The 12,920-nt window shown below is 39.0% G+C and overlaps 1 protein-coding gene across 2 annotated transcripts in view; it reads right to left on the bottom strand.

Annotated features, from left to right (window-relative positions):
• The window catches only part of CDH2 (cadherin 2), a 215,983-nt gene that overhangs the window by 174,557 nt on the left and 28,506 nt on the right, over window positions 1-12,920 (bottom strand). The gene's annotated exons all lie outside the window — the stretch shown is intronic.

Here is a 12,920-nt window from a genome sequence, read left to right as displayed (position 1 = left end):
CGCCAGAAACCAAATATTTGCTGAATAAACGTATAGAACACAAAGACTTCCCAAGCTCTAAAAACTTCCATATCAATACTTTCTTAAATGCTAATACCTGCTAATCTGGAATAGTTAATTTAAAGTGAGTTTCTGGGGGTGTCTGTGTGGCTCATTCTGTTAAGTGTCCGACATCGGCTCAGGTCATGGTCTCACCGTTCGGTTCGTGAATTCGAGCCCCATGTCGGGTTCTGTGCCGACAGCTCGGAGCCTGGAGCCTGTTTCAGATTCTGTGTCTCCCTCTCTCTGTCCCTTCCCAACTTGCGCTTTGTCTCTCTCTCTCTTTCAAATATAAATAAACATTAAAAATTTTTAAATAAAAAAAAGTGGGTTTCTGAAATAAAAGACCAAGTAATAATGCACTGGCCCTTGTTTGTAGCATTTTAAAATGGATTCAACAAACTGCAAAACAAAGTCAAATGCCAATGTAAAAGGAGAACAGTAGGAAGGCTAGTTGATGTCAGAGGAAAATCAAATGCAGTATATTGGTGCTTCCCCTCAGAAAAGAATGACCTTCGTTAAATCATGATATCAGTAATTGAAGGAGAGAGAAAGAAGGAGATTTCAGCGCTAGGAATTACCCGAAAGTAGAACTTATGAGCCATTTTCTTTTCCATAATTTTTTTAACCAGATAAGTACAGAATCTTACTCCATTTATTCACACTTATATTAGAATTTACTAGTCTCCTTACTTGAGCATCTGGTGAAATAAATGTTAAGATGTTTAAAAACAAAGAAAAATGTAATAATAGTGTATAAAGATATATTCTGATCAATCATTAACATAAACAAAGGTTTCATCAATGTCCATTTTATTTTTTTAAGTTTATTTATTTTGGGGGGGGGGGGAGCAGACAGAGAGGGAGAGAAAGACAAGAATCCCAAGCAGGTTCTGCCCTGTCAGTGGGCTCATACTCAGAAACTGCAAGATCATGACCTGAGCCAAAATCAAGAGCTGGATGCTTAACTGACCAAGCCAGCCAGGCACCCCAGTCAATGTTTATTCTAAATGCAGGTAATATTTGTCCAAAGACAGAAAGTATGCTTCTATATAAACAAAACAAAACAAACAAACAAGAAAGAAGAGGTAATGGACCACTTCCAAAGTATACGATCTCTAAAAATCCATCTGATCTGTGTTTCTGTCATGGAAATACATACTAAACCCAATTGTGTAAGTTTGGTGAAAACCACCTTTATAGAATCACCTGGAGTTCACTTGTAGCAATGCATGTTCTTAGGACTGAGACCTTAAAGTCTGGGGTAGGTCTCAGGAATCTGTACTTCAACAAGCTCCCTTCAGGGCAACTCTCAAGCACCCCAAAATGTGAAAACCAAGGATACTGGCTTTAAAAAAAAAAGTTAAAACAAGGGCACTCTGGAAGAGTTATTTCCTGTACATTTGAATATAGACACTAGGAACAAAAGTTAAATTGGAAACAATAAAAGCATATAAATAGGACAGAAGCATGTCACAGTCAATTTAATAGGCAACGTGATTAAAATCTGATGAGTTCAATTGTTAAAAGGATACTCCCTTGGGGCGCCTGGGTGGCGCAGTCGGTTAAGCGTCCGACTTCAGCCAGGTCACGATCTCGCGGTCCGTGAGTTCGAGCCCCGCGTCAGGCTCTGGGCTGATGGCTCGGAGCCTGGAGCCTGTTTCCGATTCTGTGTCTCCCTCTCTCTGCCCCTCCCCCGTTCATGCTCTGTCTCTCTCTGTCCCAAAAATAAATAAAAAACGTTGAAAAAAAAATTAAAAAAAAAAAAAAAGATTTAAAAAAAAAAGGATACTCCCTCATACTACCGGAAATCTCAAAATGAGTTGAAATGATGCACTGTCCTAAAGTACGATCTGCTCCTACAGGGAGGCACCGGGCATGTATGTCCAGGTGTAAGGACACACATCTTCAAGTGGCTGGCATTCTCAATTTCATTCTTTTTCTTTTTTAATATTTATTTAGTTTTGAGAGACAGAGCAGGAGTGGTGGAGGGGCTGAGAGAGAGGGAGAGAGAGAGAAGGGGACAGAGTATCCAAAGTGGGCTCTGCCCTGACAGCAGAGAGCCCGATGTGGGGCTTGAACTCACAAACCGTGAAATCATGACCTGAGCTGAAGTCAGACGCTCAACCAACTGAACCACCCAGGCTCCCCTCATTTTCATTCTTGGTACAGCTCAGATATTGAATATTAGCATCAAAGATGATTCCACTTGGGAAAAAAAAGACTAAAAGAAATTTTTTTTCAGAACGATAGTAAAGCACCCATGAAACGAACCTCATCCACATTGAAGAAGAAAAAATAATAGGTCAAGGTGACAGTGACTTTCCCTTACAAGTGGGCAAATCCCAACCAGAGTGATCTATGAAAGATTCAACAAGGAACAATTAAAGAAGCAAACTTTAAATTCCTGCAGAGACAGGATTCAAAATATAAAGTTATTGAAGGCCTCCCCTACCAAAAGCAAAAAAACAAAAACAAACAAAATCCTCAATTTGAAAATGTAATGGATTCATCATAATGGATTCACCTTTGTTCTATGTTCTAGAAGTTTAGGGGACAATCATTGACTGACATAAAAATTCTCAAGGTGAAGTAGAGACTTTGTAACAACTTAGATATGCTTTAAAAGATATATGCATTCTTGAAAACAGATGATTTTTTACTTTTTTGTTAAAGTTAATGAAATTCATTTTTCTGCAGGAATCTGAAGCAGTAACTGGGATGATCTAAATCCCTTGTTATTTATACCTTCATACATCTGCAATAGGTCTTTTCTCCATTGCCTGATGTTAAGAAATCTTATTTAAGAAAATTATAGGCCATGAACTGAACTATAGTCTTAACATGTCTCTTGAAGTTGCTGTAGGCTGAAACTCATCAACCACTTTTTGGTCATTTAACAATTTAAAGTGTGGGGGGGGGGCGGGGGGTACGGTTTACTCCATCGATCTCGATCTGGCAGCATATGTCACCTAAAAACTTGTAGATGTTACTGTACACCCTTTGTTCAGATGAGGATTTAAAGTAAGTACTGGCATTGATTTCTGAGGCTACTATGTGTTTGGGTTGCCAGTGGGGTCTCCAGATGATGTTGAAAAGAGGGCTTTTTTGAAAAAAGAATCAACTTATAGGTCTAACATTTGAGTGCAAAAATCAATTTTTACAAGTGCAAGATGGTAAGCAGTTCATCTGAAAAACACCCCAGAGTTTTAGTTAACCACAGGCTTAACAGGGGCCAACAGAACGATGCAGCAGGAAACAATGCCAAGGCCACCTTGGGCTGCACTGGAAGGGCCGCATCCACATCAAAGGCAGGAAGACAGGGCAGGGCATGGAAGATCTGAGTTCAGTTTCCTCTATTGAAAAGAACAAGTAGACCAGGATGCTTGAGCACCACTGAGGAAACCATCTGATGTTCAGCCTGTGGCAGAGAAGATCTAAGGAACCAAGGTGATTGTGTTTAGATACGTGAAGCATCTCTACGTGTTAAGTTCGGATTACAGGGATTTCTCCTGTCTTGTTGACCACTGCTGCTTGATCCTTGAAAAGGGCCTGACAGATGACAAACGTGCAAAAATACTCATTGAATGAAAAAAAAAAAAAGATGAAATAAATGACCTGGGAGCATAAGAGAATACACTTGCTGGTCTGTATGATGCCAAAAGATGAGACAGGCACCAGTGGGTAAAAATTTTAGGAACATATGCTCCAGTTAAACTTTTTAAGAAACCACTTTTTAACAGTTAGAGCTCTCCAAAGACAGAGCAGACTTTGTAAGGGAGTGATCTCCTCCTCATGTTGGGGGGGAGGGAGCAGCAGTGGTATTCTTGCAGAAACTGGATAACCATCTGTCAAGGATGCTACAGCAATGAAAACACTGTTTACATCATCGAACACCACAAGGGTTTCATTTTTATCCTATCTGCCATTTCTGTAGAGCAAGCCTTCTGCTGACATGAAATCATCAAGCTGAAATGAAGGATTTTAAACCATTTTAGGAGTGACTCAACAGAATGTGTTAGAGTGATTCCCAAATGCAGGTACATAAAAACATCTGTGGAGCTCGTCATCAACACAGGTTTCTAAGTCCCACTTGATCTCATTTCTCTCGTCTGCTCCGTGACATTGTCCTAGCAATTAGCTCCTCTCTTCTGCACCATCGCCATTCCCCTCACTACTGGAGTCTGTGCTGTCCCTTTGCAAACCTGTCACTCCCTTCTGTAAAAAGAATATCCTCGGTTGACCCTGCTTTTTTCTCCAACCACCACCCAACTTCTCTTCTTCCTTTTAAAGGAAAACTCAATCTGTATCCAGCATCCTGCCTCCACCTGACTGTTGACCACGCCCAAATTGAAGACCCCAGTTACTCCATGTTGCAGAACCAATGGTGAATTCTCAGTCCTCATCCAAGTTGATCCTTCACAGTAGCATCAGACGCAGATGATCAAGCCCTCCCTTTAAAACATTTCCTCACGTGCCTCACATGACACCACACCTCCCTGATTTTTATCCTACCTCCCTGGTCACTCTCAGTCTCCACTCTGCCTCTTCATCCTGACTTCCTAACACTGGAGTGCTCAAATTCTTGATATGAAACCATTTCTTTACTTTCCTTGGTTTTCTCCTCCTCACACGGGGATCCTTAGTGAGTTCAGCCTGGGTCTTGGCTCTACTTACCATTTACACACTTAGGACTCCCCATGCTGCAGCCTAGCTAACTCCACTGAACCCCAAACCTACATCTAAATATCTCCCTGACATCTCTGACATTCATCTCCACAGATTCAAACCAAATTCCTGATCTTCCCCATCACAGTGGCTAACATCCTTCCCAGGGTTCAGACAAAATATCACAGAGTCATCCTTGACTCTGTTTCCCCACCACTCACCCAAGCCATCAACTCTTGCCAGCTCTACTGGCAAGAGTTCCAAAAGAGATCCAAATAAACTAGGACTTCTAATCTCACACCACATACAAAAATTAACGCAAAATGGGTCAATGACATGAACGTAAGAGCTAAGACCATAAAAATCTTAGAAAAAAACACTGGAGCAAATCTTTATGACCTTGGATTTTGCAGTGGATTCTTAAGAAATGACACAAAAAGCAAGAGCAACAAGAGAAAAAAAAATGGACTTCATTAAAGTTAAACACTTCTGTGCATAAAAGGACATTATCAAGAAAGTGAAAAAACCTAGAGAATGGGAGAAAATACTTGCAAATCATGTATCTATTGAGGGTCTAGTATCCAGAATATATAAAGAACTCTGACAACTCAAAGACAGAAAACCAATTTGAAAATGGGCAAAGGACTTGAATAGACATTCCTCCAAAGAACACACCCAAATGATACCCACGAAAAGGAGCTCAACATCAGCAGTCCTTAGGGAAATGCAAATCAAAATCAGAAAGAGGTACCGCTTCACGCCCACTAGGATGGCTACAGTCGAAACAAATGGAAAATAAGAAGTTTTGGTAAGGATGTACAAAACCCAGAATCCTGGTGTATTTGCTAGTGGCCATGCAAAATGGTGCAGGTGCTATGCAAAATAGTTTGGCAGTTCCCCAAAAGGTTAAACACAGAATTACCATATAACCCTTCAATTCCATTCCCAGGTATATACCCCAAAGAACTGAAAACAGGTACTCAAAACAAAACAAAACAAACAAAAAAAACCCATATGTATACACATATTCACACTAGCTCTAATCACAATAGCCAAGAGGTGAAAACACCCCGAAAGCCCAACTAATGAATGAGTAAATAGTTACATAGTTTAGAGACAGACTGTAAATCATACACATACATACATACATACATATAAGAGAGTACTATTTGGCCATAATAAGGAAGTCCTACTGACACATGCTGTGTTGTGGATGAACCTCCAAAACAATACACTACGTGAAAAAAGCCAGATAACAAAAGGTTTAAGGAACTGGGTCAGGGAGGAAGTTGTTGGGAGAAAATGCTTCACGGATAAGGGGTTTTACTTTGGAGTGATGAAAATGATTTGGAACTAGACACAGGTGGTGGCTGCAAAACATTGTAATGTATTAAGTTCCATTAAATGATTCGCTTTAAAATGGCTAATTTTAGGGGTGCCTGGGTGGCTCAGTCGGTTGAGCATCTGACGTCGGCTCAGGTCATGATCTCGCGGTGCGGTTCGTGGGTTCTGGCCCCGCGTCGGGCTCTGTGCTGACAGCTCGGAGCCTGGAACCTGCTTCTGATTCTGTGTCTCCCTCTCTCTCTGCCCCTCCCCTGCTCACGCTCTGTCTCTCTCTGTCTCTCAAAAATAAATAAATGTATGTATAAATAAATAAATAAATAAATGAAAATAAAAATAAATAAAATGGCTAATTTTAGTTTATATTAATTTCACACCAATAAATTATTTTTAAAAATATTCAGAATCTGAGGGACACTGGGTGGCTCAGTCGGTTAAGTGTCTGACTCTTGATTTCAGCTCAGGCCATGGAATGGAGCCCTGCACTGGGCTCCATGGAGCCTGTTCAGGATTCTGTCTCTCCTCTCTCTCTGTCCGTTCTCTCGCTCGCATGTGCTCTTTCACTCTCACTCTCAAAATAATAAATAAAAACACATTTTAAAAAAGGTATTCAGGGGGCGCCTGGGTGGCTCAGTTGTTTAAACATCTGACTTCGGCTCAGGTCATGATCTCAACAGTCTGTGAGTCTGAGCCCCGCGTTGGGCTCTGTGCTGACAGCTCAGAGCCTGGAGCCTGCTTCAGATTCTATGTCTCCCTCCCTCTCTCTGTCCCTCCTCTGCTCATGCTCTTTCTATCTCTCTCTCTCTCTCTCTCTCTCTCTCTCTCTCTCTCAAAAATAGACATTTTTGAAAAATTAAACATAAAAAAAATATAAAAAAATATTCAGAATCCAACCCCTTCTCCTAACTCCAGTGCTACCCCATTGGTCCAAGACACCATCTTCTCTCACTGACATTATTACTAGTCTCTTAAGTGGTCTTCTTGTTCCCGCCTATCCCCTTTGTTTTTTCTCAGCACAATAGCCAGAATGATGCTATTTTGTCAGTCAGATCATGTCTTTCCTGGGCTAAAAGCCAATAGTTTTTTATATCCTTATAGTCAAAGCCAAAGTCCTTACAGTGGTCAACAAGGCCCTACCCAATGTGACCCATACCTGGTCTAACCTCCTCTGACCTCACCTTCTACTGCTCAGTCCTTTCCTCTCTCCACAAACAGATCACAACAGGCTCCTCGCTGCTCCGCCAACATTCTAAAAACACTCCTGCCTCAGGGCCTTTGCACTTGATGTTTGCTCTAGTTTGAATGCTCTTTCCCAGATAGCTATAGTTCTAGGAGCGTCTCCAACAACAGTTCTTTTTTTTTTTTTTTTTTTTTTTTAATGTTTTTTATTTATTTTTGGGACAGACAGAGACAGAGCATGAACGGGGGAGGGGCAGAGAGAGAGGGAGACACAGAATCGGAAACAGGCTCCAGGCTCCGAGCCATCAGCCCAGAGCCCGACGCGGGGCTCGAACTCACGGACCGCGAGATCGTGACCTGGCTGAAGTCGGACGCTTAACCGACTGCGCCACCCAGGCGCCCCTCCAACAACAGTTCTTACTCAACTATCTTCTATGCAGTGATGCCTCCCCTTAAGCATCCTATTTAAACTGCAGAACCACACATTCTCCCTATTTCCCTTCTCTGCATTATTTTTCTCCATAGCATTTACACCATCTAACATACAGTAAATTTTACTTATTTCTCGTGTATATTTTCTACTTCTCTCTAGATGCTTACTCAAGAGCCTAAAAGGACAGTGAGAAAGGGGCTCTCTGCTCCTAGGACGACAGATTTTAAACCATTTGGGTCCCTGCTTGCCAGCGTGTTTGCATATGTGAACTGTGACTTACTTTCTTTAACACAGTCCTAGTTGCAAGTTTGAGACAGTAGGCCTCAGCTACTCTAAATTACTGAAGATTATAAATAACTGTAAAGGATTAAAAAAAAAAAAACAAAAAGTGACCACCCAAACTGGCTTATCTTGGTTTGCAGCATAACATTAAGATGGATCTAAAATACATCAAAAGGGATATTAAAAATTCCAAGTATTAAATAAAGTCCAAATGATATGATGAAGACAAGGATGAAATTTCTTAGTTCTTACGTTGATCTTATTACCGCCACATGGTATTAAAACAAGGTCTCCACCCCTAACAATCTACGTGGCTGCATTTCATCTGTAGCTCCTTGGAGTTTATCATAATATCCCAGAGAACAATCTCAGTACTTAGTGCCTTTTCCCACAACCATTGGAAATCTAAGTTCAAGGGACTGGTCCACTTTATAAATAAGATATTTATAAGCCTACCTTTCAAATATTTAAAAACACCTTCACATTCAATAACAAAAAAATATGTACCAAAATTAAAAAAAAAATTAAAACAGCGCCTAGGTTTTCATAACAATTCAACACAAGCCTCAAACACAGCAAACTACTTGAAATAAAGATGGCTTCTCCATTCAGTAACACATATCATACAAAAATACTCACGTTATTAAAAGAGTAGTGCAGTTGCAAAGCCCTGCTAAACTAATAAAAAGTATTTTAGTACCGTTATCTAAAGATACCATACATTACAGCTTCCTCAGAGCATGTTAATGCAGACAAGCTTCAATCAGTAAGTAAACTAATCTAAATCAAATTCCCTCCACTTGAAAATAATCATCATGTCCTGCCCAGAGTTGGTGAGTATAAATGGATTACTGAAAATATTCTCGGTAATTGCAGGTTGCTATTTATGTTGACCAGAGTTGGAGGAGTTTACTTAGTGAAATGTCGAAGCATGCAGACCACCAATGCACAACACACAGGAAAATCACTCTTGACATCCATACTAAAAACAGCCTGCTTCCTCTCTGTAATGTCATGGGGTGGTTATTTCATAGTGTCAGATACTCTGCTGGGGACAAAATGAAAATTTATGATTGCAGTTATTTTATTTCCGGGTAATGTGATACCACAAGAGATTTTTCTAGTTCAGCGGAGGAGAAGTTAAATATTAAAGACTAGGGGCGCCTGGGTGGCGCAGTCGGTTAAGCGTCCGACTTCAGCCAGGTCACGATCTCGCGGTCCGTGAGTTCGAGCCCCGCGTCAGGCTCTGGGCTGATGGCTCGGAGCCTGGAGCCTGTTTCCGATTCTGTGTCTCCCTCTCTCTCTGCCCCTCCCCCGTTCATGCTCTGTCTCTCTCTGTCCCAAAATAAATAAAAAATGTTGAAAAAAAAAATTAAAAAAAAAAAAAAAAAGAAATATTAAAGACTAAATATTATTTTCCAAAGCCCTAAATTTTTCTGCTCGTAAACAGGTGTGTGCAAAATACCAATGGTGACAATAACTGAAGTGAATTTTTTAATTATGGGGGCTTTGTTTGCCTTATAGTCACCAATTCCCAAATATGTCTAGTAACACATAAGTCACGGAGGCGAGTGGAAATAAAGAAGAGCAGGTCTAAGATAAACTTGTCACAAGACACCTGGCCAGTTAGGTGAGCTGTTGTTAGCTCTCATTGTTTCCTGGGTTATACCATAATGTTTTGTTTTGTTTGTTAATCATCGCCATCATCAGAATTAAATTAGGAATCAGGAAACCTGGGTTCTAATTCCAGATCTCCAGCTAACCATCTAAAGAGATGTATAATCATAGGAAAAGCCTATAATCTCTCTGAGCTCCAATTTGCTTATCTGTAAAATGAGGGAGGTTGATAATAAATGCTTTTAAAATGGAACAGGAAAATGCAAGGTAAAAATGAGTCCCTCAACATTTTAAAATTGATCCTAATTTACAAAGGCAAACACAGAGAATACCACAGGATAAAAAAGGAATGTTCTTCACTTGAGGGGAAACAGAAATATGAAAAATATTATAAAATTAAATGGTCATGAGGCTGTAGCAAAGAACTAACATACTTGTAGCCTTGGAAGGAAGAGTCCTACAAAAATGTAAAAAGAAAAAAAAAAGTCAATAGTCTACATTCCCTTTGGCCTAGTAATCCTACTTTTGAGCATAAATCCCACTAAAAAATATCCCTAAAGAAAAATCAAAGTTCTCTAAAAAAGAATCTCCATAGCAGCACTATATGTAAGAGAGAAAAATTGGAAACAACCTGTAAGTGCAAAAATAGAGGCACAGTTAAGGAAAATCTGGTTTTGCTAGCAAAATAGAACAAAGGCCTATATGGTCATTTTTTAAATACTGAACCATCTTCAAAAGAGTGGAAATAGTCAACAGGGTATAACATGAAATGTAAAGGTTCATCACAAAATACATCTGTCTTCTTCATGATTTTATAGAAAACATGTCAATGACAACCGGGAGAGAAACTGGAGGGAAACAACTAGTTCATTGGGTGCAATCTTTCTATAAAGTTCATCACAACAGCAAAAACAACAACAACAACAACAACAACAACAACAACAACAACAACAAAAACCCAAAAGGCAGATGGGGAGAAGAGAATGCTCTCCACACAACAGCCCAGCTTTTTACATTTTCATGTTTCTTCTACATAGCTTCACTAACGTGACTAATACCACCTTATATCTCCGTCTAATGCTTCATGTTTTCCAAGCACTTTCACAAAGATTATGCTGTTTCATTGTTTGAAAAATAATCAGCATTTGACACGTCTACACCAAAATGTCAAACTTTTGTACAAGGTCTGGTGTGTCAGGGATGTATCCTATGAAACCATACTCTACATATTGCTCCCCTCTCCCCAAATGTCATCAATAAGAAATCAAAGGAGGCATCAAGAGTCAGGAGTTAAGATTTCCGTAAGCTTTCAGACTCTAAAGTAAACGTTAATATGGTAGAACTGGCCAGGAGGCAAATGCCTTAGAAAACTGTTTACATGCATCTTATGGACTATTGCTTTTTTCCTTAAACATCATAAATCACAAAACCTGGCAAAAAGGATCACTCTGGTTGGCCGAGCAATAGATCCCTTTCAGATTTAGTAAATGTAAGGTAAGTGAACTTCAGCGCACAGAATTCATGAACATGGCCATGGCATGGTATTCAGGTTCAGTGTATAGATGCACCTTGCCATCATTATCCCACTAAAACATCCAAAAAGATAGAAAAGGTAAAAATGTAGAATTCTTCTAAATAACAATTCTCCAAAGGAAACTTCACTGGTGACAGCACTTTTGTTAAAAAAAAAAAAAGTGGATATTTCACAAAAGCCTGTGTCAATTTTCTTCCTCACCCAAAAACATTCTTTCTACTAATCAATATCTTGAACTTTGTTTTAAGCTTTCAGACACTGGTGTCCTTTAGCATTAATTATGAGTGACAAGGAAAAAGGTAATGGTATGGCATGAGAGAAACAGTTTTTTAAAAAAGGCTAAGAGGTAACAACGGTAACAGTTGGGCATACCGACGCACAGAAGTTCTATCAGAGACCATGATACACGCTTGTCTCAGTGATGGCTAGAGCACAAAGTCAAAAGCAGTTTCAATCTTTCACATAACTCTAGCCAGTTTCTAGGCTATACTAACAAGACCCTGGCAGGCAACTGTGCCCAATTTCTACCCTCACCAGCATTATCTAATAATTAGAAAACAGGCTTTCATTTTCAAAACCATTCAACGTGCCAATGTACTTCATCTTAAATCAGTGGTTTCTAACGACAGACCGTGTGTTGATTTGTAACTAGCAAATTTCAGCAAGCTTTAAAGAAAAGAGACAAATAGAAAGAATTATCCATTTAAAAATGAATCTCAGAAATAAATTGCAAAAATTCAGCAAATTCCACTGGTATTTATTCTCTGGCTGAATTATTCCAGAGAAGCGTGATCAACACATTTTGTTTTCAGTATTCAAATAATATTTACAGGTCCCGTAGGTCCTAGGATACCACATAACAATTCAAAGATTTAAAGAAAATGACAAATGTGTGGAAGAACTCCAAGACTCATAGTGAGTAAAATTATGATTTGACTTAAGCCTCTAACATGTCAACCATTACCCATTAGATGAGCAATTCGGTGTTGAGACAGACTAATTTAACATTTACTCATTAAAATACCAGGTAATAAGGCAAGAACAGAAAGACATCTTTAAAAAAAAATCAACTTCAGAAAGATCACATAGGTATGAGCAAATCACATTAGAATAGAAATGAAAATAAAACGATAATCTGCACTAAAGAACCTTAGTAGCCAAGAGGCCATTTACATTTCAAAGTCCTCTGTCTATGGTATTCTTAAGTATTACACCACTAAGGTTTGTCAGTGCTGCAGAGACACTTCAATTAAGGCTGTGTGGTACAGCCTTATGTAAATTAATTAGCTGAGGTTGCACGGATTTTCTAAAAAGAGCTCTCTAAAACAGCCTTAGAGATATGCACGATTTGTGGGGGAATTACAATTCAAATACAACTTACTAATCAATTCTTTTTGCTTTCACATTTCAATGACATTTTATGTAATGATAAATAAGTCCATGAAAATACTACTAACCAAAATTGTATTTGCTTTCAATTAGAGATTAAAAAAAAGAGGGGGGCTTTCAAGTTTCTTTATGATACTCAAAGTTTTATTTCGGATTTTATCTAGACTTATTGTCATGATAAGTACAATGAACTTGATCCACATTTAAATAGGAGATGTGTCTATATTTGAAATTCACATGTTAACAACTAAATTAGCTATCCAGTAATTTCTACAAACAATGTATTTCTTTAACTCAAAATATTAAGTGGATTTTTTGCTGTAAAGAATCTCTATTAGAATCACATGTTTGGCAAATAGTATTCTTCAACATAAGTAAAATGTGTGCAGAAAAACCTAAAAATTAATTGCATAATGGTTTCTACCATAAATTAAAAAT

Source organism: Neofelis nebulosa, chromosome 11 (genome assembly GCF_028018385.1).
Source record: "Neofelis nebulosa isolate mNeoNeb1 chromosome 11, mNeoNeb1.pri, whole genome shotgun sequence".
Classification (NCBI taxonomy): domain Eukaryota; kingdom Metazoa; phylum Chordata; class Mammalia; order Carnivora; family Felidae; genus Neofelis; species Neofelis nebulosa.
Note: the sequence above shows the minus strand (reverse complement) of the source record. Positions and strands in the feature narration are given on the sequence as shown.